This window comes from Cupressus sempervirens, chromosome 7 (assembly GCF_028749045.1).
Source record: "Cupressus sempervirens isolate cs-2001-9-10 chromosome 7, ASM2874904v1, whole genome shotgun sequence".
In the NCBI taxonomy this organism is placed as follows: Eukaryota; Viridiplantae; Streptophyta; class Pinopsida; order Cupressales; family Cupressaceae; genus Cupressus; species Cupressus sempervirens.
Genome location: NC_143124.1, coordinates 794,756,597 through 794,770,441, shown reverse-complemented (window position 1 = coordinate 794,770,441; position 13,845 = coordinate 794,756,597). Strand labels below are relative to the sequence as shown.

The 13,845-nt window shown below is 31.9% G+C and overlaps 1 long non-coding RNA gene across 2 annotated transcripts; it reads right to left on the bottom strand.

Annotated features, from left to right (window-relative positions):
• Positions 1-3,176: 3,176 nt before the first annotated feature.
• LOC149549749 (uncharacterized) lies at positions 3,177-5,728 on the bottom strand. Of its 2 annotated transcripts, XR_016354492.1 has the most exons (5): positions 5,536-5,728; positions 5,209-5,246; positions 4,990-5,088; positions 4,791-4,863; positions 3,177-3,504 (listed from the first exon to the last, which is right to left on the bottom strand). It is a non-coding gene; the product is annotated as an uncharacterized LOC149549749 (long non-coding RNA). The 2 variants fall into 2 exon arrangements; XR_016354491.1 differs by lacking the exon at positions 3,177-3,504 and having other exon boundaries at positions 4,511-4,863.
• Between the last annotated feature and the right edge of the window lie 8,117 nt (positions 5,729-13,845).

The window sequence follows — 13,845 nt, the reverse complement described above, 5'->3', positions numbered from 1 at the left end:
CAATCTATGGGAAAAGTTCAGTTCACATCCAGGATGGTATATTCAATGATGTATTGTATGTTCCATCTTTGTCTGCCAACCTTCCCTTGATTTCTCAGATTACACGCAGTGGATCAGGGAAGACAGTTTAGTTCACTACTGATTCAGTCTTCATTCGGGATCGTGTAACAGGAAGTCTTATTGCTACAAGGGTAGTTGATCCTTCCACTCATCTCTACACCTTCTTGCACTTTGGTCCACCATCTCCATTGTTGAAGCACACTACTTCTCTTTCGCAGGAGCATCATGTGGTGCAATCAGGATACTTGAACCTTTGTATTGTTCCTAAGATCCCTATTTTGACTGCCACACCACATCCAGTTGAGGACTTTTCTCTTCAGCAGGATTTTTCTTCTTCTGCTCTGCCTAATCCTCCAGCTCCATTCATCGAGCCTCCAGGTGCAGCTGTTGTGGATTCTATAGTGGACATTCATGACAATATCATCACACCTGCCTTGGGGATTCCCTTTCAGGATCCTCATATTTTCTCCTTTGAGCATCAGATAGGCCTTCCAGTTTTCCCTCTCATTCAGGGTTTCCCTTGTTTACTCTGTATTGGAGTTTCATTGGTTTGATTGTTTCTTCGAGGGTTCCATTATTCTGGGGGGGCTTTGGTAGCTTTTCTATCTCTCATGGGGGGGCTAGTTGTACTTATGGTTTTGAGAGAGTCTCTTGAGACATTTCCGATGGAAGTTATCCTTGGGGGGTGTTGTTGAGGCCTTCTTTCCTTCCTCCACTTCATTTTTTTTAGCATGTTTTTTACGTCTTTTTGGGGGAGGGTTTTTCCCATGAGGTTTTCCCTCTTTCCCCATTTTCAAAGGTTGCATCTCTTTGCATTGTACACAGGTACCTAACATGGCCTTGTTGCTGGGACTCATTTTGCATTTCATCTTAGTTTTGTGAGCTTAAGGCATTCCCCTAAGTTGCACTTAAGGGGGGGTGTTAGAGTAAATAATTAATTAATTATTAATTATTTATTCTATTTACTTAAGCTTACTTAGGTTAATGCATTTATTTAATATTTAGTATTTAATGCATATAGTGATGAGTTGTTGACAACACTGAGGTTTGTTCCCTTCTAGCATGTTCCACCTTTTTGTGGAAGAGTGCTTAGTTGTCAACCTTATCTTCTACCTTCTTCTAGCTTGTTCTACAAGCTTCTTTGAGGCTTTTATAAGTGGTCTCTCTCTCATTGTAAATTCATTCATTCACATAGCAATTTCATTTTCCTATTGTGAAATATTTTCTCTTGCTTTGTTCCCTTCGACAGGTTATTTTGCATGTAGGTAATCTTGGCAACTGCAGAGTTGGATTTCATCAACTCCTACAACCCTCCACCTCCCTTGCTTATAGTTTTAGCTATGTGAGGGTGTTCCTTTCTTAGGCTTGGCCCATTTTTTTGTCAACTCTTGTTTTTAGGCAATGCCTACATGATCTTTACTACTTGGCCTATTTATTTTAGATTATCTAGTTCTGGACATAGCCCATATAAATGGGGGATTTTCCCATAAAGAGTGACTTTTCTTCTTAAATTTAAATTATTTTCCAAATGTACTATTGATACTTAAGTTAATTTAATTTGGTCGGTCCTTTCATAAAAGAAATAGTAGTAACCAAGCACATTTATTGGAAAATAATGAATACAAAAATGTTAATTACCAAAGAATTCTTTTATTCATAAGAAAAATATAAAAATATTCTACCAAAACTATTTAATTGTTGCAAATTGCAACAAATTTATAATCGTGAGCAGCTTGGCAGTCAATGCTTGTAATGTGGAGGCTTAATCTTGACCAATGGAAGAAATTCCTAATATAAAGGAACTCTATAATGCAGGTTATAGTGGAGATTTTTGGTTTCCCTAACCGACTTCTATAGATCAATCAAATTAACTAGTGATGCTCCATGCCCAACCATGCCATGACTCAAATTTCTGGGATGATGCTGAACCAGGTCCATATTTTTATTTAATTTAATTTAATTGTTTTTAAAAAATTGTAATTAATTTCAGCTCTTTGACTTTCTTATTTTTTTATGGTTATTCACCAATCAAAAGTAAAAGAGAAATCCACCCTACTGCAACTTTGTCCATCGGATCAATGTTCAATATTCTCATTGCTATAACAAGTAAAATTAGGCAGTAGTCCTCCAAGTTTGGAAATGGGTGGTGTTTAATTTTTATTTTTTTGGAATTCGTGGATTGTAAGCAATGGTTACTTGAAAATTCTATAGAATTCAATATTTGAAGTAAAAAGAGCTGCAATTTATATGATCTTAGTTTTATTTATTTCAGAAGGTATTAGTACTTGTACAATTTCAATTATGCATCTTGTAGATGGCAGGTATCCCTACTCTGTCACTTTTTTTAGGGTGACAAAACTATATTCTTAAGGAAAGAAAACTAATCAGCCAGAATGTATAAGGATATCTTGGTAAAACAAAATAAGATATGGTTTCACACATTTTGGGCTGTTTTATTTTGAAACACAACCAAGAACCAGTTCAAAACATCGCTTAGAAATTTATATTTAGATTTTAAAAACAAATATCTCAAATCAAGTAGTATCTGAGAGTGGTGCAATCGGAAATAATTTTGTATTAGACATCTATCAGGAATGTTGTAACTACCAGAAAGCTTACATTTTGACTCTGGCAAAGAGGATGCTCCCATACCCAATTTCTAATCATTTTTATGGCTGTAAACTTTCATTTAATTGTCTCTATTGTAGGAGAATATAACATCATTATAACATTGAGATTGTTATTGCCCGATCCTCATATATTGTGCATTCTTTGTTGTCCTCATTGCATTTTCAGTGTCATGTCTTACTAAGCATGATCTTTATGTGTTTTATATCATGCCTAACTATTTCATTTCTTGTCTCTTCTTTCTGTAAATTTCAAGCTACAAAATCTCATCAAACCTACATACAACCTCTGAAAAAATCTTCAACCAAAACAAAAACAGAACATATAAGAAATTTCAAGACTCGGAGTCGAACTGCAGCCAGAACAAATACAAAAACACAAACATGACAAATCAAAACTATACACACACTAAAGAGAGATAGTTGTTATAAAAGTAGAAAAATAGAATCTCAAGTCCTAAATGTATGATGCAAGTTCGAACAATCTGGTTCAATAAAAAGTCTTATTTGAATATCAAATGTTTTGAGTTGAGATTGAAGCATCGTAATGGCAGAAAATATAATCCCTACAGCTCGAGGAAGGAAAGCTAAGTACGAAAGCCAGCGATACCTTAACATTTGAGGCCTGCAACATCTACAGGGCACACATGATTCACAGGATTCTAACATAGTGATCCTGAGAAAGGGGAATTTAAAATTTAGTAACCTGTTCCCCTAAGAGCTGAAATTTTATAGTTCGCTACATCAATTTTCCAAACCTCAAAAGAGGATCAGGGCAAGTTTTTTAATGATGCAATTTCCATTTGGCACCAATGAACTGCAAGGAACCACAAAGTTAGAACTCTGCCAAATCGATTGACAAGATAAATAAAAGTTTTCATATGCATATCAAAATTGTCATGCCAAACATAGATGAATATTTCCTCTCAGGAAGAAAATAAGTGTGCAATTAATTAGGGGCAAAATTATATCATAGCAATGTCAACATTTGAGCAAAAAGCAAATTCATTTCTGTCAGAACAATCAGCAAAACAAACGATGCCTGATGTTGAATCTTGGTAATCAACTAGCACCCAAACAATATTACTCTGTTTTATCTAGATGATTTTCAAGAACAGAGATTAATCAAATGCTGACACCTGATATTCGTGTTAATAAGACAAGGAACAAAACATCCAACTTGTTTATGGACAAAAGGAGCATACACTAGAGTTACCAAGTTAGAAAATCTGCATTTGGTTCAAAAGGAAAGTTTATATAAGGATCAGATTTCTTTAGAAAATTAAATCCTCTTCCGAATAATGTGGTTGATGTTGATATAGAGCAGTTAAAATCTTGTGTGGTTAGATATCAATTCTCATTTGATTGATGCAAATTAAGCTGTCAGAGCTCTTAAAAAAAACTAACCCTTGAACTATTGACTTTACAGATTCAATGAACCCTGATGCAAAGGCTGTGTTAATCTCCTCTTCATATGAACTAAGAAAAGAAAAAGTTCATGAAATTCCATAATGACAAGATATGCTGATACGGATCACAAAAGAGGATATATAACTGTGCTTGTATTTGTAATATCATCTTTTTGTATAAGTCACTCAAACAGAAAATTCTGACTATAATGTGAAACACATTTTCTAGATCAAAGAATTTGCTGCATGTTCTCGTTAGGGCTTTGATGTGGGCATATGCAATGAATGTGTATGTATTTTTACAAATTTACTATCTTGATGCTCAGAAGTAGAAGCATCATATTCAATTTTTGGGTGTCATTTCCACTTTTTGAATGGTTGAACAAAAACAAAGAGGCATGCATTTGACGCGGGTTTATGAAAACAAATGTTGATAATTCCACATCTTGTTTACGTTGCACTTTCCCAAGCTGTCTATTATTACCAATTTTGTTGAAATTTCAAATAAATGCATTCTCATACTAGAGAAAATATAAACTGAGAGTTCTGTACATTGGGTTTTTCTAGGTCAAATCATTCTCCTGTTATGTGTGATCTTGTTAATACTTTATCATTTTCTTCCATTCTGTTATGCACTTAACAGCTTCAACAGCTTGACTGCATGGGTCTGTAAACAAGGCTGAGACATACTCACAGTAACAATAAGAGACGAGGAAAGTGGCACATACTTAATGCTCTTTGTTGCAATCACCAGCTTCTGTTAAAAACTAGAGGCCAAACAGAGGATTTATTAAAAGAGCAGAAATAAAGAAGAAATGCAGATGAAACTGAACATTTTGGGGGCGTAAAGGATGAACATTGTAAGGTAGAAAAATCCAAGAATAACCCACTACCGTCAATTGTAGCAACAATGGCGAATTATCTGATGTTGGCCAACGTTGCTACAGTTGGCTAACGTCGATTTCCTTTTCGACGCCTTGTAAAACGTCGGCCTGCAACGAGAAAAACATGGATAATCACACGTCAATTCGCAGAAGCCGAACCCCAATTAACGACAATAGACGGAAAACGGAAAACAGTAACAGAAACAGAAAAAGAAAGAAGAAACCTACACCGAGGAAAGGAACAGAGACAGAGAGGTCACATCACCCTGCAGCAGACGGGAAATCCGCCATTAAAACACATTCTCGAGCTAATCTTGGCAGAGAATTCTGAAAACCCTAAAAATGTGTCACAAAATGATTTTTTTGATGCTTGCCTACAGACCTAATGTGTGCAAGCTTCCGAAAAAAAAATGGCACAAGTTTTTTTCCCAGAAGCTTGCATTTTATTAGGTCATAGGAAAGCATCACAAAACCAATTCTTACTGTAAGCATCGAAAAAAAATGGCAGAAGATTTTTTCAGAGATATGAAATGGAAATGAACTGCCAATTCTTACTGAGACCGTGCCTAAACCCTCTTCTTTATACTTGTTTTGTCACGAGATTTGAATGAACCATGACTAACTCAATCGACTTTATTCTTCGTTGAAGATTAGCATGTACCCGAGATAGTGGAATATTTTTGGGTTTCAGGAAAGTGAAAGCTAACAATATTTGTCTGATACCTGCACTGAGATTGAGCATTTTTTATTTTGGCATTGTCAAATAAGCTTGGAATTGCTTAAATTATACAATAAAATAAAAATGGAAAAATTATATATCTACATTGACATGAGTATCTTTAATTTTGACATTCTAAAATTAAGTCAAATATTCTTGGAATTCTGACATGAGTATCTTTAATTTTGACATCCTAAAATTAAGTCAAATATTCTTGGAATTCTTTGAACTATTTACCTTTTCTACATTTGCTTGTAAAGATGTTTAAAGTGTTTGAAAATATATGCATGGTTTGGTTCATTTATGTGTTTTGTGTTGCTTTTTGAGAAACTAAATACTATTTCTAATGTGTGACAAATTTTATTTTTTTTAAATAATTTAAGAATATTTCTTTTTCTTATTGGTTTTTTTAATTTGTTCAAGATTTTGTTATTATTATATTGTGAAATTAAACAAAATACAATATGAACCAATAAAAATTGAGCACAACAAAATATTTGTTTGAAGATTACAAATCTAATAACTTTATAAAGTTGTTTTTTAAACTTCTATCAATTATTGCTAAACCTAACATGATTATGAAAAGTTTCCATTTGTTTACATTAGTAGTTGCAAGAGGAAAAAAATTCCTTGGCAACCATGATTGGACACTTCGAAAGGATTGAAATGGGGCTACCAATATTGCACAAGTCTTCTTCATATTCTTTTCAATGTAAGAATTCATTCCTCCTTTGAAAAAGTTCATATCATTGTGGTATTGGTTAATGCAAAGACTCTTCCATATAGTAGATCCAAATGAGCTTGAACTTGTACTTTTGCCTCATTTTCTGATCCATTACTTATCTTGAGTATTTTAATTTAAATACTAGATTCTTTCTTTTCCAAGAGTGTGAGTGGTCTTAGCACTAATAATTGATCCTAACAAGAACAAAGCTTACAATGTTAATCCTTATTCCACAGAGCTGCATCATTAATTCATTTTCTGAGAGCTTCCTTGTGAAACCAATTTTGTGCATGTCCTATAATCATTCCATATGATGACATCTCTTTGAAGAAATCTGTGAAACAATTCAAGTTCTTTATCTATGGATTCACAATTTTCATAAGATATATCATTCCACATATTAAATTCATGTCTACTGGAGCATTTCCAAATATAATATTTATAAAAATTACTTTACAATTATGCTTATATGCATGTAAACATCATGTTCCAAACCCCCATTTCAGCACAAGTCAGAAGGACACTAGCATAAAACTTGACTTTACACCTACCATTTGCATTTGCTTGAAACTTTCTAAAGCCTTATCAAAAAATTCATTCTCTACACATTCTACATTATTGCATTCCTTCAAATGACATCTTTGTGAAGCATTCTGTCAAACATTCCATGTGTTGGAGCTTCCACATTTTGTGTACATGTCTACTAGAGTATTTCCAAGTACACATGACAAATATCCACCTTTTATAATGCTTTGATGGATATCCTTACCTTGTCCCAAAGCTCCCATTTTATCATTGGCATGAATCTAGTTTTACGACTTTACACCTACCACTTGCATTTTCTTGAAACTTTCTAAAGCCTTATCAAAAAATTCATTCTCTACAGATTCTACATTATTCAATTCCTTCAAATGGCATATCTGTGAAGCATTCTATCAAACATTCCATGTGTTGGAGCTTCCACATTTTGTGTACATGTCTACTAGAGTATTTCCAAGTACACATGACAAATATCCACTTTTTATAATACTTTGATGGATATCCTTACCTTGTCCCAAAGCTCCCATTTAATCACTGGCATTAATTTGGTTTTACACCTACCATTCACATTTTCTTGGAAATCTCTAAAGCTTTTTCAAAAAATTCAGATTTTGCATATCCTATAGAAATTATAGTCCTTCATATCATATTTATTTCAAGGATACTATTGTATCTTATCTACTTCCACAATTTGTGCACATGTCTATCAAGGTAGCTGCAACAATAATATTTGACAAACATCATCTACCCTTTATGCTTTGATGGATGTTCATACTTGTTTCAAAGCTCCCATTTTTCTACAAATAGGGAGGATGAATTCAAGCAAAGATTGTCAAATAATTATTCACCTTCAACAATTCTAGTAATTTCCAAGAAGGATTATTTTCATTTTTGTTGTCTTGAGGGTTAAAGATGACGAACAAATAAAATGTTTGTAGCATAAACTTTCACTACAAAGTACTTTCAAGTATTACCCACCTATTGTTGAAACTAGTATTTAAATGGCATGAGGTTGCTCTAGTTTTTAATATCTCCTTCATTGATGGTGATCAATGGTTAGATTTACAAAAATACAATATTACACAGTTTGGAAAATAATAATAAATGATTAAAAAAATAAAAATAGATATTAAAAAAGTCATTGCATAATGTTATGAAATGGATTAATAGTTATAAAACTATCCTTTGACTAAATGGAACACAAAGAGAAGAGTGGGGAAGTTAAACTTGTATAGTTTTGGGAACAATCTCAAAATGCCATTAAATCTACTTCTTTATTATTATTATTATTATTATTATAAGAATAAAGATATCAGTAGGTAGTTGAAAGAGATTTGAATCAATGTACAAAAAAATCAATCAAAAAAACAAATCAGTTCAATGTAACTACACCTAAAAGTAAAATGAACTTGTTAATTGTTGTTTGTTTGCAATGTTCATACAATATAATAATTATTAAATCTCCATTCTTTATATAATCCTTATTTTATTATATGGTTAAAGGGCAACATAAATATTTCATTCTAGTAACCAATGAATCTTTTTTTTTTTTAATGTGGTAAACTAAGTTAATGCCAATGCAAAAACATATATACACCAAAGTTAATTTCCTTTCAATCTTTGTTCTCTTTTGCATTAGGTAGGACTGTTGTTGTAACACAACTCTTGTTTTAAATGTCTTTTTATTTTAAAATTTATTTTGTTAAGGAAGATTTTTTTACTGAGAAATTAATAAAATAGCTTGAAAATATATTTCTTTAAAATTAATTGGTATTAGTTTATAATCAAAGTTTATGTTTTAAAATTAATTTATTTATATTTGGAATAATTATAATAAATAAATATAATTTTAAAAGATCTTAGAATTTTTAATTTGAAATCTTATTAATTTCATAGAAGACTTTGTAAGTCAATTATTTAGTTTTTGAGTGGGCAAAACTTCGACTTGTACTTTACTAGTAATTACACCATTATTTTATGATGAAGTAGTAATGAAATTCAATATTTTCATAATGGTTGCATAGTTAAAATGTTGTTATTGTCATAATATATTGTTGGTTGTTGTTTCAAGTAGATACTTATATTTAAGCCTTGAATAATTCACCCATTTTCATGAACTCGAATGTTATTTTTTAAAATATATACATCTATGTAAGTTTTATAAGTGTCATGTAGTGGCATGTAATTGTCATTAAACTATGATGCAAATAATATTTAAAAGTTAAAATGAAACAATCTAATTAAAAATAAATAATTGTATTATAGTTGTTAATCAAAGATATACAATATATATTAAAAGTAGAGTTTTTAAAGATATAATGCAATTTAATTATTACATTTGACCTTAAAAATACATTCAAATTACAATTGGTTCAAAATTGTATAAATGTAAAAAAAATGGTAATTTAAGTAAAGATAATGTATTATATAGATTGTTAAAAATATTCATTATAATTGTTTAACAAATATTTGATCAATACCAATTGATCATGTAGGTAATCACCAATTAGAGTAGCTTGGTCTATCATGTTCTTCCTCATTCCAATATTTTTAATGAAATGGATCATCCAAGGCTCTAACATACTTGCAAAGGGTCTTTTAGTTACTTGGCTCAAAAGCACAATAGCTTATTTAATGTCATTGATCATGTAACCTCTTGTCATGTCAACTTTCTCAATCATGTTTCCTATGGGAGGTTTCATTAGTACTTCTCCAAGATCAAATTGTTTCCTTCCTTGGCATTGTCTCCATACCATTTTTGTGCACTTTCCCTCATAATTCTCAATAAAGTACCCCCTTGGGAATATAGAACACACTTTCTACTTCATCAAGCCTAATGTCTAGCACTACATTTCTAAATGTATTATTCACCACCTTCTCACTAGGCACATAGTGGTGTTTTAACGTCATGATTAAATGTAATGATTGAATAGCCATGGGGTGGTTTATTATTGGGACTAGACCACATAGCATCATTATTGTGCACATCTTTGATCTAGTTAGTAGGTGTTGACATTGGTGTAGAAACTCATCCCAATCCATATTTTCCAATTTAATTTCTTTTGTGCATGTCTATCAACAATCTTTGACTGAATGGACTTCCCCTAGTATTTGTATATAACTAGATGAGGTGAAGAGACCTTATCTCTAAAAGATGATGATGTCATTATTTAATATACACAAAGGGCATTTATTAGTACAGCCATCAATGCAAATTACTAACACTATCTTAATAAGCACGCTACTAAACTAACTCAATATCTTGATTAACAGAAAGACTGACTAAACTAACTTTGGAGTAATCAAAAGAGTCAATGACAGTGAAGTACAACAAGTGTCAAGACAACAAAATGTAAATTTGAAGTAGTTTTCCTTAACTCAAGGATGGTGGACATGTCAGAGGTGTGAAACCCTAACAACCTTAACAAGTCTATGAATTTGTGTTCTTAACTTTTCAAAAATTAACAAAGGGAAGTTGGGAAGTGTGGAGTGTCAGCAGTGTTGGACATGTTGGAGTTGTGAAGCCTCGACAAGTCCAAAACATCCATGAAGTGCAATACGCATGGTAAGTGGAGTAGTTTTAGTGTTCGCACATTGTGTGACCTCTGAAGCCTCTAACTACTCTGACCTAAACATAGACATAAAACTCAAAAGGGGAATTAGACCTCTTAGGGTCTTTGAATAATGGAGGTCTAACAACCCCAAAATTATTGAAAGGCTCTGAGACTTAGAAAAAATAAACAAACTAACTTGGGGACTTTGGGGTTAGCAGGGTTCCAATTGATTGACATACCTAAAAACACCAAAATCTCCATGGGAAATCAAGACTTGGAAAAAACAAAGGAAAGATTAGGCTTCCAGCCTTATCAGTGAATTGGGGTATCTGTCACCTCTTAAAATATCAAGAGCGTTGAAAAAGAAATAGACTTAGCTAAAATAGGAGAAAAAGGAAAATAAGGTGGAGTTCATGAAGATGTTGGCATATCGAACATTTGATGATGATGACATTGTCGAATAATTTTTGGACTTGAAAAAAAATGAAAAGACTAAACTAAAAAGACAAAATGAGAACTAAAACCTTTATTGGAGAGAAGAAATGATGGAAATGAAAGGGAAAAAACCCTACCTTGAGAAAAATGATATAAATATCAAAATTTCATCCAACTAAGAGCTCAAAAAGCATGAGGAAAAGGAACCTTGGGATATATGTGAGCTCAAGAAAAAATAGGCATGGTGAAAGAAGAGCTCAATGCCATGAAGGAGCAAATAGGTAATGATGAGGTGAAGAAAATATGTACCCACAATTGGAAAAGTAGATGCTCTAAATAACTACGAGAATCAAACTCAATCAACTTGGATGCTAAAAAGTACTAGAGTGCAAAAAAAACTCAAAAAGAGATAGTTAAGAATAAGAAAATAATGGTTTTTATGGGGTTAATGCAAGAAGTTGGGTTTCACTTTTGGCCAAAAAGTGGAAGTGTTTTTCCTGTTTTTGAAATATTTTGTCAATTGATGCCAAAATTTGAGCCATTTAGAGATTAAATATAAAAAAACTTTATAAATAAAAATTATATTTCCTAGGATCTTCTTTTTGAATATGTAATTTATTGTATACCCATATGATAGATTTTTTTTTGGTATGGATCTTTAAAAACCACTTTTTCAAAATGCCTATTTCAGGACCATACCGCGCTCATGTATGAAGACCATAATTTGACACAAATAAATGAATTTTTGTAAATCCTTTTAAAAGGAATTACCTAATATACCTAAGATTGATGAAAATATTTTTCCTTTATTTTTTATTGAATAATTTAATTATTATTAATTATTAATTGGCTATAAAGGTAAATTTTAAAACCTCTCATGTACGAACACCATAATTTGATCAAAATTTCACTTTTTCGAAAAAAAAATTTCTCAGAAGAATTGTATGTAGATTGATGACATATAAATTAATTTAAGAAAAATTATAAAATTAAAAAGTTATTAAAGTTTTAGTGAATGTCACTTTTTAACATTTAAGAGATAGTTTTGATTAATAAATAATGGAAAAATAGCAAATAAACTAATAACACTATAAAATTTTAAACTTTTGAAATCAGAATAGTAAGACCTATAATGGGTTTTTGTTTCATCAAAAAATTCAATGGAGACGACCATATAAAAATTACAAAAATCCCTGAAATTGTCGATTAAATGCCTTAGAAAAAAATTGTTCATAAGGGCATGGCTTGATGGGACCAAGCCTATGCCATGCCTTTCCCCAAGGAAAAACCCCATGCAAAAGTTGAAGCCATTCCAAATTCTCGCTCATGTCTCAAGAATCAGGCACCCAATTTGTAATTCAAAAATCAAGTGCTTGATTGCATGTTAACCATTGTAAGGATCGGGTACCCGATTCTTTTAAAATTGAGTACCCAAATCATAAGTGGGTACCCGATTTTAAAAGAATTGGGTACCCGACTCTAATGTACCCGTTGGGCCCCAAAAGTTGCCCCACAAGTTGACTTTCAATGATTGAAATGATTGAATAATAGTTTCGATCTGCAACAGCAAATTCTGTCATAGTTATTCTATTTTATTGTCTTCTTCTACAATTTGCAAGCTATTGATTCAAATTCAAAACTGGTGCAAACATAGGATCAAAACAATGAAGAAAGAAGAAAACAAAAGTTCTGACAGATGAGGAGATTGCAACAAATAAAGAGAATGAAGCACAACATCAACAAGAGAAAAGAAAAAGAATTAGAGACTTGAACAATGTTTCAAAGGAGAAAGACATTGAGGATACCACAATGGATGAAGAGGCTAAAGAAGAGAACCTAATACAAGGAAATTCAGATGTACATTCTGATCAAACATTCAATAAAGGTGTGTCTCCAAACCCTCAAATTTTTTCTCGTGATGAAATTGGTGATTTTTTAGAAGCAAGTTACGATTTAAACAATTTAGATTTTTTTCATGAGAATAAATTGTCAAATGATCATGCAAAACAAACTGCAATGGAAATGCATGCCTCGAAAGAAATACCAAGAAAAATTGAAAATGAGATTCAAATCCCAAATAACAGTGAAAATGAAATATCAATTGAAAATAAAAATTGCATGAATGTAGACATAGAAACACCAACTATTGAACAAACATGTCAAAATGATAGTAAAGTGTCTGAACATAATTTTCATTTTCCTAATGATGTGATGGATAATCTTGAGGGATTGGTTTCATGGAGACAAATTAGGACACATGCTAATAGATTAAATAGACTTTTTTTTATAATAAGAAATTTGGGTTTCAATGTTAGTTGATGTTGCAACTTTAATTAAAATGTCTAAAATGCGAAAAATAATGAGAAGGTTAGGAATGTATGCAAACCAAAGAAAAAAAATGAGTCTTTAAAACAAGTTGTATCTATTGTTACTAGTGCATTTGATGTTATCGAAAAGAGAAGTCACTCTAAAGATAAGAATGCAGCACAACGAGCAATAACAACAGCTTTAGTTAACAAATCAACAACTGCCAAAAGATTGATTAGCAACATAAGTGGATATCTTAATGTGAATCATAAGACTTTAGAAAGAACTGTAAAGAGAAGGGTTAACTTTGAATGTGATCCAGCAAATACTTTGTGGACTTCTAGTGGTAGACTCTTGAGATGTGATATGAAACTTACTAGTGAAGTCAAAAGTTTGGTTGAAAATTTTTGGTATGATAATACAAGAGTATCACCTAATTCAAGAGATGTTCTTAAATTGAGAGTTGGGTCAAAAATATGTGATCCACAACCTAAACACCTTTTGGAAATGACTGAAACTGAATTGTTTAGAAAATTTGTAGATGGTAAGGTATCAAATATTACCATTAGTCAAAGATCTTTTGAAAA